The sequence below is a fragment of the Salvelinus fontinalis genome, chromosome 39 (genome assembly GCF_029448725.1).
Source record: "Salvelinus fontinalis isolate EN_2023a chromosome 39, ASM2944872v1, whole genome shotgun sequence".
Taxonomy (NCBI): Eukaryota; Metazoa; Chordata; class Actinopteri; order Salmoniformes; family Salmonidae; genus Salvelinus; species Salvelinus fontinalis.
The window spans coordinates 113,852-129,020 of record NC_074703.1 but is presented as its reverse complement, the minus strand read 5'-3'; the positions used below and the strand labels follow the sequence as shown (position 1 = coordinate 129,020).

At 44.4% G+C, this 15,169-nt stretch overlaps 1 long non-coding RNA gene across 1 annotated transcript; it reads left to right on the top strand.

Moving 5' to 3' along the window:
• The first annotated feature begins 20 nt into the window (after positions 1 to 20).
• On the top strand, positions 21 to 1,678 carry LOC129838517 (uncharacterized). The gene is made up of 2 exons (XR_008756865.1): positions 21 to 515; positions 797 to 1,678. It is a non-coding gene; the product is annotated as an uncharacterized LOC129838517 (long non-coding RNA).
• Positions 1,679 to 15,169: the final 13,491 nt, after the last annotated feature.

Genomic DNA, 15,169 nt, shown 5'->3' with positions numbered 1-15,169 from the left:
TGGTCTGTCTCTCCCTGGTGGTCTCTCTCTCCCTCGTGGTCTCTCTCTCCTCCCTCTTCCTTCTAACTTTGCATTAAAACACCTATGTATTCCTTCTATCCGCAAATGAATAGCAAATTACATTTGTTGATCACTATCTTTCTAATACCCATTTCACAATACCGAGCCAAACTAAGCCGAGCTGTACTAGAATGGCCTGGGTACGCATCACCCAGTTGCTGGAGCTGTGCTGGAAAGCACACTGTGAAAATAAAATATCCCAGCCAGCACAGTACAGTTCGGGCTGGCCCTATAGTGGAAATCGGGTTTAAGTCGACAGTATCCAAGGCTAACCTTCATCTACACTTCTTCCTGGTTCTCCTCAGATCACCCTGGTGTATGACACACTGACCAGTTCATCAACCAATCTAAATTTAGAGTACGCACCTGGGCCCTGGGCATCCCGAGTGGCCTCTCTCCTCATCCTCACCCCGCTGATGTGCATCCCTGTCTACATTCTGCTGTGTCTGTGGAGGGTGAGTGTCTATACCTCACCTACCGTCACTCCATCATCACCCACCAGGCACCTACTGGGTGTCTACTTATAGATGTGTTGGTTTAGGGGTGGGTGGGGGAGGTGTACGTGTATACATTTTAATATCTGTGTGTGTGTGTGTGTGTGTGTGTGTGTGTGTGTGTGTGTGTGTGTGTGTGTGTGTGTGTGTGTGTGTGTGTGCACGCGCTCTTTTGTGGGTGTGTGCATGAATGTGGGTATTGTGGTTTTTCTTCAGTGTTTTGACCATGTCCTTCCTCCCAGAATCCTAAAGGGATGACCACTCCGTCCAGTGACCTGCGCCAGGCACGGCCACACGAACCCAGACTCAGCGTGTGTGGGCGTGTCATCACCGAGGGACAAGAGAAACCCCCCAGGATCGCAGGGGGTCGGGATGAGAAGCTGGCCATGGAGGAGATCAGTGGAGTCTAGTGTTGATGACATCATAGAACCTCGACCGTCAGGGTGCCGGGCTGCCTGGTTGGTCTATGCAGGAATACCATGAAAGTCTGGGTCGTATTCTTTATGGCGTCAGGTAGCCTAGCGGTTAAGAGTGTTGTACCAGTAACTGAAAGGTCAACTGGTTTGAATCCCCTAGCCTACTAGGTAAAAAATCTGATGCGCACTTGAACAAGGCACTTAACCATAATTGTTCCTGTAAATTGCTCTGGATAAAAATGTCTGCTAAATAACTAAAATGTAAAAATTAGCCACCAAACGGAAGAAAAAGGACTGAAAAATGAGGGACAACCTGAACTTGTTCAATAAAAAAAAGAAGCACATTTTCTATCAAATACTTTGCTACGCTGTGCTCTAATGAATACAACCCAGGCTTCAACTGACCAGACTGAATGGCAGATGGAGGTCAACACCAACAAAAACAAATGGTTGACATTTCAGACGCATCATGCTACAAATGTTTACACCTGCTCTTAAATATTCAGAGGGGTTTTCTCTCTGTTCTATCTGTTATTGTTTACTTTTCCTCCTGGATTGTTATTTTGTTTACCATTTTGATAACCTAGTCCAGAACCCTTTCATATACCTCATAGGTTACACTAATGAACCTTGTATATTTCTATGTGCTACATTTTTTTACTTGCCCCATAAACAACCTCCTCATAATAAATTAAAATGTTTTCTGTATGTTTACTTGTAACCTTTATTTAACAAATATTCCTATTTACAATGACGGCCTACACCGGCCAAACCCAGACGACGCTTGGCCATTGTGCACCTCCCGATGGGACTCCCAATCACAGTCGGTTGTGATACAGCCTGGATTCAAACCAGGGTGTCTGTAGTGACGCCTCTAGCACTGAGATGCAGTGCCTTAGACCGCTGCGCCACTCGGGAGCGCCCAAAGATGCTAATGACTGATACCCGTTGTATTATTCAACATATTTTCAGTATACATGGCATCCATGTTGTTACATTCCGTCGATCTCTCGGTCTGAAACAGCAAGCGGCCAGCCTCAACTTGTTCCCACTGTCAATTACAAATCTATCTATTCTAAACAGGTCTTTCCCTTGCTCCTACAATACAGAACACCATGTTGTTCACCGATACCATACCTCGCCCTCCCCTCGCCCATATGTACAGACATGGGTTCAAATACTACTCAAAGTAATTTCAAATAATTGATATGTGCTTGATTGAGTTTGCCTGTCTTAATGGACCCATAGAATAGTCCCAACATGTTAAACCCTGCCCACCTGGCACTCCAGGCAGACAAGAGCCAACACTCAAAGATTTCAAATAATATTTGAACCGAGGTCTGACACTGTATGAACTTGGACAACCTACAGTATATTGGTTGGTGGGTAGGTCTACATATGTGATGTCACAGGGGGCCAGAATGGGATCCTATCGTCTCTTTCCTGGTTCTGTGTCTCTGTCATCAGGCCACTGCTCATCCGGGGCTGCCATCCATGTAATCTGAAGCGGCATTCAATTAACTGGCAATTCATCCATATGTCCTTGGGCTCCTCGTAATACCGTTCGCACAGTGGAATTGTGGTACCTAACCTTGGGGCAACAACTCTCTATCGGCCAATTAGAATCTGGGAGAGATTTTTTTGTTGTTGACGTCAGGTAATTAAATATGAGGAAGTGGTTGTTGGGGGCCAATGAGAATGCTAGGCTTGCGTGAAGGGTCCAGTCAGCAGGCCAATAAGAGGATGGGGATTACGGGTGGGGGAGTTATTTAAATTCAAACCACCATTTTGGATGGATGGCTCCAGTTAAGGGCCCCTAGGGGCCTCAGGGAAACGGAGAACAAGAGGCCAGGAGGTCCATCCAACTAATTACAGTATCTGCTCATACATATTGACTAGTCATTCTATCCCCACTTCTTTCCATGCATACACACTAGGAGTAAAACATACGCTAAATATAGTATCTTCTCATTAAGCCATCACATCACTTTGGTGACTAATTTGGAACCTGTGGAATATAGACCATTCTGGTACAACCAACACGGGAATTGATCTAGTGTCAACAACACAATTCGCACTCCAAAGGCTAGCATTCTGAACATTACCCTAACTAAACACCACGAAGCTAACCAACTCCGCTACACCTGCACCAACAACATCCAAGTTTTAAGTCAGTTCCGAATCCCTAACATTGTGCCATACTGCTGTCTGCAAATCACCAATGAGGATGCTTGTTCCCACATGTACCCAAGCTAACAGTGAGGAGGCTGCAGTCCAAAATACATGGCTCTGTGATAGCTGTGACTTCACAGAAAGAGAAATATATTGAGTGTAAATTGTGTTTTGGACAGTGTAGTAGTGAATTATCTCCGTTCCAGACTATCCTATCAACGGGACCTGTAATATCCTATGTTTCTCAGAGTCACGGCTGAGCAAGGACATGAATATACACCTCACTGGTTTTTCTATTCATGGTTAAGACCAGACGGCAGACTCGGGTAAGAAGAAGGGAGGAGGGGTGTGTCTCTTTGTTAAGAACAGCTGGTGCACAATTTCTAATGTTTTTACTCGCCGGAGTTAAAATACCTCATTTATAAGCAGCAGACCATCCTATTTACAGAGAGTGTTTTCATCTATATTTTTCATAGATGTTGTCACACCCTGGCCTTAGTTATCTTTGTGTTCATTATTATTTTAGTTAGGTCAGGGTGTGACATTGTGAAGTATGTGTTTTAGTATTGTCTAGGGGGTTGTATGGTTTAGAGGGTTAAGGAGTATAGATGGTTTAGTGTTGTGTGTAGTTGTCTAGGAAAGTCTATGGTTGCCTGAATGGGTTCCCAATTAGAGACAGCTGGTTTCTGTTGTCTCTGATTGGGAGCCATATTTAAGGCAGCCATAGGCTTTAGCTGTTGTGGGTCATTGTCTATGTCTAGTCTATGTTGAACGTAAGTAGTTTGTGTGTGTACTTGCGTTTGTAGTTTCACGGTCGTTTGTTGTTTTGTTAGTTTGAATAAGTGTTTCGTGTTCCGTCTTCGTATAAATAAAAAGAAGATGTATTAATATCATGCTGCGCCTTGGTCCAATCTCTCATATCAAGACGATCGTGACAGATGTCTACTTGCCACCACAAACCAATGGTGGCACTAAGACCGCATACAATAATCTGTATAGGGACATAGACAAGAAACAAGAAAATGCTCATTCAGAGGCATCGTTTCTCAAGGCAGGTGATTTTAATGCAGAGAAAATCAAATTATTTTTACTTAATTTTTATCACCTCTGCAACTAGAGGCGACAAAACTCTAAATCACTTTTACTCCACACAAAGAAACGCATACAAGGCCGTCCATCACCTTCCCTTTGGGGAATAAGACCATAACTCTATCCTCCTGCTTAAAAGCAAAAACTAAAACAAGAAGTTATCCAATGAAGCTAATGCTAAGCTACAGACTGGAATATGTTCTGGGATTCATCTGATAACATTGAGGACTTTACCACATCAGTCACCGGCATCATTAATAAGTGCAACAAAAACATCCTCCCCACAGTTACCGTACATACCCAAACCAGAAGCCATGGATTACAGGCAACATCTGCACTGAGCTAAAGGCTAGAGCTGCCGCTTTCAAGGAGTGGGACACTAATCCGGTCTCGCTACAACCTCCAATAAATCACAAAACTTTGCTGGCTCTGGCACTCAACGGATTTGGCAGGGCTTGCAAACTATCACAGATTACAAAGGGAAACCCTGCCACGAGCTTCCCAGCGACGTGAGCCTACTGTTGCGGCATGCAACACACTGAACCATGCATGAGAGCACCAGCTGTTCCGGACGATTGTGTGATCTCGCTTTCTGTAGCCGATGTGAGTAAGACCTTTCAACAGGTTAAATGCTTTGAAAGGCTGGCCATGGTTCACATCAACACCATCATCCCAAAAACCCTGGATCCACTCCAATTTGCATACCGCTCCAACAGATGCACAGATTACACCATCTATATTGCACAGCACACTGCCATCACCCACCTGGACAAAATGAATACATATGTAAGAATGCTATTCATTGACACTAGAGCTCACCATTCAACACCGTAGTCCCCTCCAGGTTCATCACCAAACCCAGGACCCTGGGACTGAACAGCTCCCTCTGCAACTGGATCCTGGACATCCTGACGGACCGCCTCCAGGCAGTAAGGTTAGGCAACAACACATCCGCAACACTGACCATCAACATGGGGGCTCCTCAGGGGTGTGTGCTTAGTCCCCTCCTGTACTGCCTGTTACCCACAACTGTGTGACTGCGCACTACTCCAACACCATCTTCAAGTTTGCTGATAACACGACAGTGGTAGGACTGATCACCGACAAGACAACGATGAGGCAGCCTATAAGGAGGAGGTCAGAGACCTGGAAGTGTGGTGCCAGGACAATAACTTCTCCCTCAACGTCAGCAAGAAAAAGGAGCTGATCCGGAAATGGAGGGGTGAGCAGGCCCCCAACCATATCGACGGGGCTGTAATGGAGTGGGGTCGAGAGCTTCAAGTTCCTCTGTGTCCACATCACTAAGGAATTAACATGGTCCACACTTCCAGGTGAGCTCCCTGCCATCCAGGACCCCTATACCAGGCGGTGTCATAGAAAGGCCCAACATATTTTCAAAGACTCCAGCCACCTAAGCCATAGCCTGTTCTTTCTGTTATCGCACAGCAAGTGGTACCAGTGCACCAAGTCAGGAACCAACAGGACCCTGAACAACTTCTATCCCCAAGCCATAAGACTGCTAAACAAGACCGCTAAATAGATCATCAAATGGCTACCTAGGCTACCTGCATTTACCCTTTTTTGCATTGTCTTTATGCACACACACTGGACTCCCAGACCACTCACACACACACACACACACTACATATGCACACACACTTTTACACTCACCACATAAGCTGCTGGTACTGTCTGTTATCTATCCTGTTGCCTAGTCCCTTTAACCCTACCTATATGTACATAGCTACCTCAATTACCTTGTACCCTTGCACATCGACTCAGTACTGGTGCTGCCTGTATATAGCCATGATATTTTGACTTGTTATTTACGGTGTATTTATTTGTCTTGTCACTATTTCTATTTTTTAGTTAATTTAGTATCTTTATCTCTAACTTTATCTTTAACTCTGCATTGTTGGAAAAGGACCCATGAGTAAGCATTTCACTGTTAGTCTACACCTGTTGTTTATGAAGCATGTGACAAATAAAAATGGATTTGATTTGTAAATGAGGAATAGATTTGACTATTATGTTGTGCAACAGTTCAAGCCTCACACTCCATCATCCTATAGTTTTATGTACAGGATATTTCCCAAGTAGAATGACAATCACAAAATCATATTTGAATCAATTGAAAACTGCAAAGCATATAACTATAATGATACAGGGTGAGACCCAGATGCAGACACGGGAGGCAGGTGGTTTGAGTCTCTGATATTTATTATGAAACAAGGGGCATGCAAGAGACAGGTTGTGGACAGGCAAAAGATCATAAACCGAGTCCAGGCAAGCGGGCTAAATGTCAGGGCAGGCAAAGGTCAGAACCGGGAAGACTAGAAAAACAGAGACTAGGAAAAAGCAGGAGCACGGAAAAACCACGCTGGTTGACTTGACAAGACGAACTGGCAACAGACAAACAGAGAACACAAATATAAATACACTGAGGGTAATAGGGAAGATGGGTGACACCTGGAGGGGGGCTGGAGACAATCACAAGGACAGGTGAAACAGATCAGAGTGTGACAATAATGGCTATTGTATACTCAACAGATACATGATGTGGCCATATTGTAATGTTCTCTGTACCTCATTATTTACAGGGCTGGATAATCATTAGGAGCTGGTTAGGTTTTGACAATGACATCCTGACCAGGCTGCTGGGACTGACACTGCTCAAATAAAGCTACACAAGGGACACTGCTGAGAATAAATAGCATCACTGCTTATAGTCACTACAGTACAACACACACACACACACACACACACTCTTTCTCTCTCCAGGCCATTTTCCAGCCTAGCAGATCGCTAGGCTAGGCTATTAAATGCTCTGCAGCCATGCAAAAGTGCTGAGTCAAAAACCCCATAATTAATAGATTAAAGTCAAGCATGTCATAGTGGTAATGTGTTGTTCACAACTCATATACTGTGCTATGAAACAATCTATAGTGGTTCATTCAAACTATAAGCTGGTGACCTGCACGCATAGGATAAATGTGGAATGTTTTTTTCCTGGTCCGGCACATTTAACGTATACGGGCAGATCACCCAATCTCAGCATGTTTAGGCGTTATAAATAGTTGCATACTGTATATAAAGTGTGAACAACACATTGCATGAGGACATTGGGTCTAGTGATAAAGAATGTAGAAATTGTCTGCCACTGACCACAGTAGTAATGGTGTTAGCCAGCTCGGTATCATTGTGGCAGACAACCAACTGCCAAACCTCTGTGTAACCTCTGCATAACTTCAGTAACACACATGCCAGATTTCATCCTCAATGTAAAACATAGGAAAACCCATTTGCTTGCTGGCCACAACAATAAACAGGCTTGTCTACATTTCAGGCCCCATATAGTTTTACACTAGGGACAACATGGTTTCTGTGAGGGTCACCTTTAGTGCTGGTGTTCGTTTTTCTTCACAACACCACACAGTGCAGACTCTCATTCGCTGTTCAGTGGCGCCTGAAAGTGTCCTATCATCTTGTCAAAGGATGTACATACATCACTCTGCGATCCTTCAGTCGGCCGATACCCCATGTACACACGCACACACACACACACACACACACACACACACACACACACACACACACACACACACACACACACACACACACACACACACACACACACACACTTCACTCCGTGGTCCTTCAGTTAGCTGATAGTGCTTGGCTCCTGTACATCTTCATCAAAGCTTAATGGAGCTGGCAACTGTTTGCTGCTCTCAGCAAGAAATCATATCACAGAAAGCGGAGGGAATAAAAACTTGAATATGCTGCCGGACATTTCTGAGTGACCTGACGTCGTTCGAACGAGAGCGTCTGTGAAAAATTAAATGCCACAGTTTATAGCAGACAAAGAAAAGATCCGAAAGAGAGTGAGTGTGAAAAGGCTTTGATGAAAGTACTGCAGAAGAGAAAGTAAAGTACAACCTTTCCTCACAGACCCATAGTCATCAACGAACATATTCACAGCCATATTCTCTGTTCAATCAGCGCAATTTCCCATATGATGGGGCTGTTAAACTGGGGGACCTTTTTTATTGAGCCGCATATTCCGAGGCATAAAAAGACGTTATCTGGAGTGATTGAACATGCCTCAGGGTTTTGAGAGGTGGAGAGTGAGTGAGAAGTCTGTGGATGGGTCCTGTAGGAGAGATACATTATGTTATGTTACACTGCTCCAAGCCGTAGATCAGACAAACTGTAAAGGGAGACCTCTATTTGTCCTCATCTCCCCCTCTCTTTAACTCTCTCTCCCTCTAACCTCTAACTCACCTTATAAACTATCTTTGGCTGTTCTCTCTATGTTAACACAACTTATTGTTCTCCTTTTCTCCTCTCTAGACTCTCTCTTTCGCTCTCTCTATTTCCCTCTCTCTTTCTCATTCCAACTCCCCTACACACTCTCTCCCTCTTTCTTTCTCGTTTCTCCCTAAATTGTGCCAATAAAGGTTGTTTTAAAATGAGAAATAACCTTTCTGTCTTCCTCCCGCTCCCTTTCTCCACCTTCCTCTCCCTCTCTCCACCTTCCTCTCCCTCTCTCCCCCTTCCTATCCTTCCTCTCCCCCTTCCTCCCCCTTCTCTCCACCTTCCTCTCCCTCTCTCCCCCTTCCTATCCTTCCTCTCCCCTTCCTCCCCCTTTTCTCCACCTTCCTCTCCCTCTCTCCACCTTCCTCTCCCTCTCTCCCCCTTCCTATCCTTCCTCTCCCCTTTCCTCCCCCTTCTCTCCACCTTCCTCTCCCTCTCTCCCACTTCCTACCCTTCCTCTCCCCCTTCCTCCCCCTTCTCTCCCCCTTCCTCTCCCTCTCCCCCCTTCCTACCCTTCCTCTCCCTCTCCCCCCCTTCCTACCCCTTCCTCTCCCTCTCCCCCCCTTCCTACCCTTCCTCTCCCTCTCCCCCCCTTCCTACCCCTTCCTCTCCCTCGCTCCCCCTTCCTACCCTTTCCTCTCCCTCTCTCTCTCTACCTTCCTGGTGGAGTGAGTGAGTGAGTGAGTGAGTGAGTGAGTGAGTGAGTGAGTGAGTGAGTGAGTGAGTGAGTGTGTGTGGGGTGGGGTGGGGGCATTGATTCTTGGCCAGGGCAGAGCGTGACCTGAATTAACACAAAGGCACAAGGATGCTGCAAAGATATTGCTTTTCACACACTTTCTGTTTTCCAAAGTCACAGACAGAACTGGAGAGCTGTATTTGTAACAGTTTAGTTTTATTGTTGGAATGTTAATGTGGAGAGATAAATGAGAAATGAGCGAGTGACTAAAAGTTGTACATCCATTTGTTTTATTTTGTTGTAATACAGTTCACAGAAATCGTCAATGGTTCAAATGGTACCCCCACCCTTGCTGCAACAGTATTTGCAGATATATATTTTGGGGAAATTGTCTCGCTAATGCATTTTTGGAAGTGACCTGTTAACCCGTTGCCATAGTGATTGCCTAGTTGCGAGGTCGTTATATAAAAATGTAAATGCTATTACAGATGAAATTACGATTAAGATTAAAAAAGGACCCCAATTTTTTCTCTGTATTCCACTGTATTCCACTGTATTGCTCTGGATTGCACTGTATCGCTCTGCATTGCACTGTATCGCACTGTATTGCTCTGTATTGCACTGTATTGCACTGTATTGCTCTATATTGCACTACATTGCACTATATTGCACTGTATTGCACTATATTGAACTGTATTGATCTGTATTGCACTGTATTGCTCTATATCACACTGTATTGCACTATTTTGAACTGTATTGCACTATATTGCACTCTATTGCTCTGTATTGCACTGTATTGCACTGTATTGCACTGCATTGCTCTATATTGCTCTGTATTGCTCTATATTGCTCTGTATTGCACTGTATTGCACGATATTGCACTATATTGCACTGTATTGCACTGTATTGCTCTATATCACACTGTATTGCACTGTATTGCACTATATTGCACTATATTGCACTGTATTGCACTGTATTTGTCACGAATACTACCGAAGGTGACTCCCCTTCCCGTTCGGGTGGCACTCGGCGGTCGTCGTCGCCGGTCTACTAGCTGCCACCGATCCCTATTTCCTTTTCGTTTATGTCTGTCTAATTGTTTTCACCTGTTTCTTGTTGGGGTTTTGGGAGGGGTACTATTTAGGTTAGTTTCGCCCGCTAGTGTTTGTGCGGGCTTATTTTGTGAGTTCATGTTACGTCGTGAGTGGATTACTTGATTGTGGGATTTTCGCTGTCCAGCTTAATTTAAACAGTGGTCTGTGGGTTGTGTTTGCGCCTGTGTTTTGGCGTCACCCTTTTGTACCTGTTCCTGTTTTATGCTGTGGACATTAAAGCGTTTTGTTCCAGTAAACCTTTTGCTCTCTCTGCGCCTGACTCTACACCCATCATTCACCTGACGTTACAGTATTGCACTATATTGCACTGTACGTCACTTCCTGTTGAATTTGCAGACGTGTTGCTGTGCGTTTTGTTGCCAACTTTACTTTGCTAGCTGACAACTTTACGTTTTTTTTTTGTTTGTTTTTAATTACCGTTTATATTTTTAGTTTTTCCATCGCAATTTTTTTCCCCCTCATTCAACTTTTTCACTCCGGACGCTTTATCTGGACATGGTTCGTCAGCACCTTCAACAGCCGAAGCTAAGTAGTAACATTAACATGATGTCTTCTAATTGCAGTCGCTGTACTCATAATATACAGGAGAACGATCGCCTTACGGCGAGGATAGCTGTGCTACAAGCCCAGCTTCAGACGCAATCGTTAGGCAAGGGTAATTTCAGTGTAGGAAAGGATGAAACAGCGTCTGTGCCACCAGTAAGTATAGATAGTAACGTTAGTATAACCCCCCCCCCCCCCCCCCCCACAACTTTCTCATGGCTTCTGGAGGGAAATGCTGTAGGAATGCTCAACTGGTGTCGCTCATTCAGCCGACAGAAACTTTCAACCGGTTTTCCCTATTATGTAGCGAGTCGGAGTCTGAGTCTTCTCTTGTCTCTACTCCTCCCGCTACGGGGTCTGAGACGCCGAAGGCTCCAACCATTAGCTCTGACAAATTGAAAACCCTAGTCATTGGCGACTCCATTACCTGCAGTATTAGACTTAAAACGAGTCACCCAGCGATCATACACTGTTTACCAGGGGGCAGGGCTACCGACGTTAAGGCTAATCTAAAGATGGTCCTGGCTAAAGCTAAATCTGGCGAGTGTAGAGAGTATAGAGATATTGTTATCCACGTCGGCACCAACGATGTTAGGATGAAACAGTCAGAGGTCACCAAGTGCAACATAGCTTCAGCGTGTAAATCAGCTAGAAAGATGTGTCGGCATCGAGTAATTGTCTCTGGCCCCCTCCCAGTTAGGGGGAGTGACGAGCTCTACAGCAGAGTCTCAGCACTCAATCGCTGGTTGGAAACTGTTTTCTGCCCCTCCCAAAAGATAGAATTTGCATATAATTGGCCCTCTTTCTGGGACTCACCCACAAACAGGACCAAGCCTGGCCTGCTGAGGAGTAACGGACTCCATCCTAGCTGGAGGGGTGCTCTCATCTTATCTACCAACATAGATAGGGCTCTAACTCTTCTAGCCCCACAATGAAATAGGGTGCAGGCCAGGCAGCAGGCTGTTAGCCAACCTGCCAGCTTAGTGGAGTCTGCCAATAGCACAGTCAGTGTAGTCAGCTCAGCCATACCCATTGAGACTGTGTCTGTGCCTCGACCTAGGTTGGGCAAAACTAAACACGGCGGTGTTCGTCTTAGCAATCTTATTAGGATAAAGACCTCCTCCATTCCTGCCATTATTGAAAGAGATCATGATACCTCACATCTCAAAATAGGGTTGCTTAATGTTAGATCCCTCACTTCAAAGGCAGTCATAGTCAATGAACTAATCACTGATCATAATCTTGATGTGATTGGCCTGACTGAAACATGGCTTAAGCCTGATGAATTTACTGTGTTAAATGAGGCCTCACCTCCTGGTTACACTAGTGACCATATCCCCCGTACATCCCGCAAAGGCGGAGGTGTTGCTAACATTTACGATAGCAAATTTCAATTTACAAAAAAAAAAAATGACGTTTTCGTCTTTTGAGCTTCTAGTCATGAAATCTATGCAGCCTACTCAATCACTTTTTATAGCTACTGTTTACAGGCCTCCTGGGCCATATACAGCGTTCCTCTCTGAGTTCCCTGAATTCCTATCAGACCTTGTAGTCATAGCAGATCATATTCTAATTTTTGGTGATTTTAATATTCATATGGAGAAGTCCACAGACCCACTCCAAAAGTCTTTCGGAGCCTTCATCGACTCAGTGGGTTTTGTCCAACATGTCTCTGGACCTACTCACTGCCACAGTCATACTCTGGACCTAGTTTTGTCCCATGAAATAAATGTTGTAGATCTTAATGTTTTTCCACATAACCCTGGACTATCGGACCACCATTTTATTACGTTTGCAATCGCAACAAATAATCTGCTCAGACCACAACCAAGGAGCATCAAAAGTCGTGCTATAAATTCTCAGACAACACAAAAATTCCTTGATGCCCTTACAGACTCCTTCTGCCTACCCAAGGACATCAGAGGACAAAAATCAGTTAATCACTTAACTGAGGAACTCAATTTAACCTTGCGCAATACCCTAGATGCAGTTGCACCCCTAAAAACGAAAAACATTTGTCATAAGAAACTAGCTCCCTGGTATACAGAAAATACCCGAGCTTTGAAGCAAGCTTCCAGGAAATTGGAACGGAAAGCTTGGAAAGACAGTACCGTGCAGTACCGAAGAGCCCTCACTGCTGCTCGATCATCCTACTTTTCCAACTTAATCGAGGAAAATAAGAACAATCCAAAATTTCTTTTTGATACTGTTGCAAAGCTAACTAAAAAGCAGCATTCCCCAAGAGAGGATGGCTTTCACTTCAGCAGTAATAAATTAATGAACTTCTTTGAGGAAAAGATCATGACCATTAGAAAGCAAATTACGGACTCCTCTTTGAATCTGCGTATTCCTCCAGGGCTTAGCTGTCCTGGATCTGCACAGCTCTGCCAGGGCCTGGGATCGGGAGAGACACTTAAGTGTTTTAGTACTATATCTCTTGACACAATGATGAAAATGATCATGGCCTCTAAACCTTCAAGCTGCATACTGGATCCTATTCCTACTAAACTGCTGAAAGAGCTGCTTCCTGTGCTTGGCCCTCCTATGTTGAACATAATAAACGGCCTATATCGAATCTTCCATTCCTCCCAAAATTTTTTGAAAAAGCTGTTGCACAGCAACTCACTGCCTTTCTGAAGACAAACAATGTATACGAAATGCTTCAGTCTGGTTTTAGACCCCATCATAGCACTGAGACTGCACTTGTGAAGGTGGTAAATGACCTTTTAATGGCGTCAGACCGAGGCTCTGCATCCGTCCTCGTGCTACTAGACCTTAGTGCTGCCTTTGACACCATCGATCACACTGTTAAGGTTGTCGTAGTCGTTCTCCTCCTCAGACGAGGAGGAGCATGGATCGGACCAAGATGCGGAGTAGTAGGTATTCATGTTTTAATGGCAAACCAACAAACACTACAAATTAACAAAACAACAAACGTGACTAACCTGCAACAGTCCTGTGTGGCCCAAACGCTGACACAGGAACAAACACCCACAAAACACCAGTGAAACCCTGGCTGCCTTAGTATGACTCTCAATCAGAGACAAACGATACACACCTGTCTCTGATTGAGAATCATACCAGGCCGAACACAAAAACCCAACATAGAAATAGAAAACATAGACTGCCCACCCAAAACTCACACCCTGACCAATAAACACATACAAAACAAGAGAAAACAGGTCAGGAACGTGACAACCACATTCTTTTGGAGAGACTGGAAACCCAAATTGGTCTACACGGACCAGTTCTGGCCTGGTTTAGATCTTACCTGTCGGAAAGATATCAGTTTGTCTCTGTGAATGGTTTGTCCTCTGACAAATCAACTGTGCATTTCGGTGTTCCTCAAGGTTCTGTTTTAGGACCACTATTGTTTTCACTATATATTTTACCTCTTGGGGATGTTATTCGAAAACATAATGTTAACTTTCACTGCTATGCGGATGACACACAGCTGTATATTTCAATGAAACATGGTGAAGCCCCAAAATTGCCCTCGCTAGAAGCCTGTGTTTCAGACATAAGGAAGTGGATGGCTGAAAACTTTCTACTTTTAAACTCGGACAAAACAGAGATGCTTGTTCTAGGTCCCAAGAAACAAAGAGATCTTCTGTTAAATCTGACAATTCATCTTGATGGTTGTAAAGTCGTCTCAAATAAAACTGTGAAGAACCTCGGCGTTACTCTTGACCCTGATCTCTCTTTTGACGAACATATCAAGACTGTTTCAAGGACAGCTTTTTTCCATCTACGTAACATTGCAAAAATCAGACATTTTCTGTCCAAAAATGATGCAGAAAAATTAATCCATGCATTTGTTACTTCTAGGTTAGACTACTGCAATGCTCTACTTTCCGGCTACCCGGATAAAGCACTAAATAAACTTCAGTTAGTGCTAAATACGGCTGCTAGAATCCTGACTAGAACCAAGAAATTTGATCATATTACTCCTGTGCTAGCTTCCCTACACTGGCTTCCTGTTAAGGCAAGGGCTGATTTCAAGGTTTTACTGTTAACCTATAAAGCGTTACATGGGCTTGCTCCTACCTATCTTTCCAAGTTGGTCCTGCCGTACATACCAATACGTACGCTACGGTCACAAGACGCAAGCCTCCTAATTGTCCCTAGAATTTCTAAGCAAACAGCGGGAGGCAGGGCTTTCTCCTATAGATCTCCATTTTTATGGAACAGTCTGCCTACCCATGTGAGAGACGCAGACTCGGTCTCAACCTTTAAGTCTTTACTGAAGACTTATCTCTTCAGTAGGTCATATGATTGAGTGTAGTC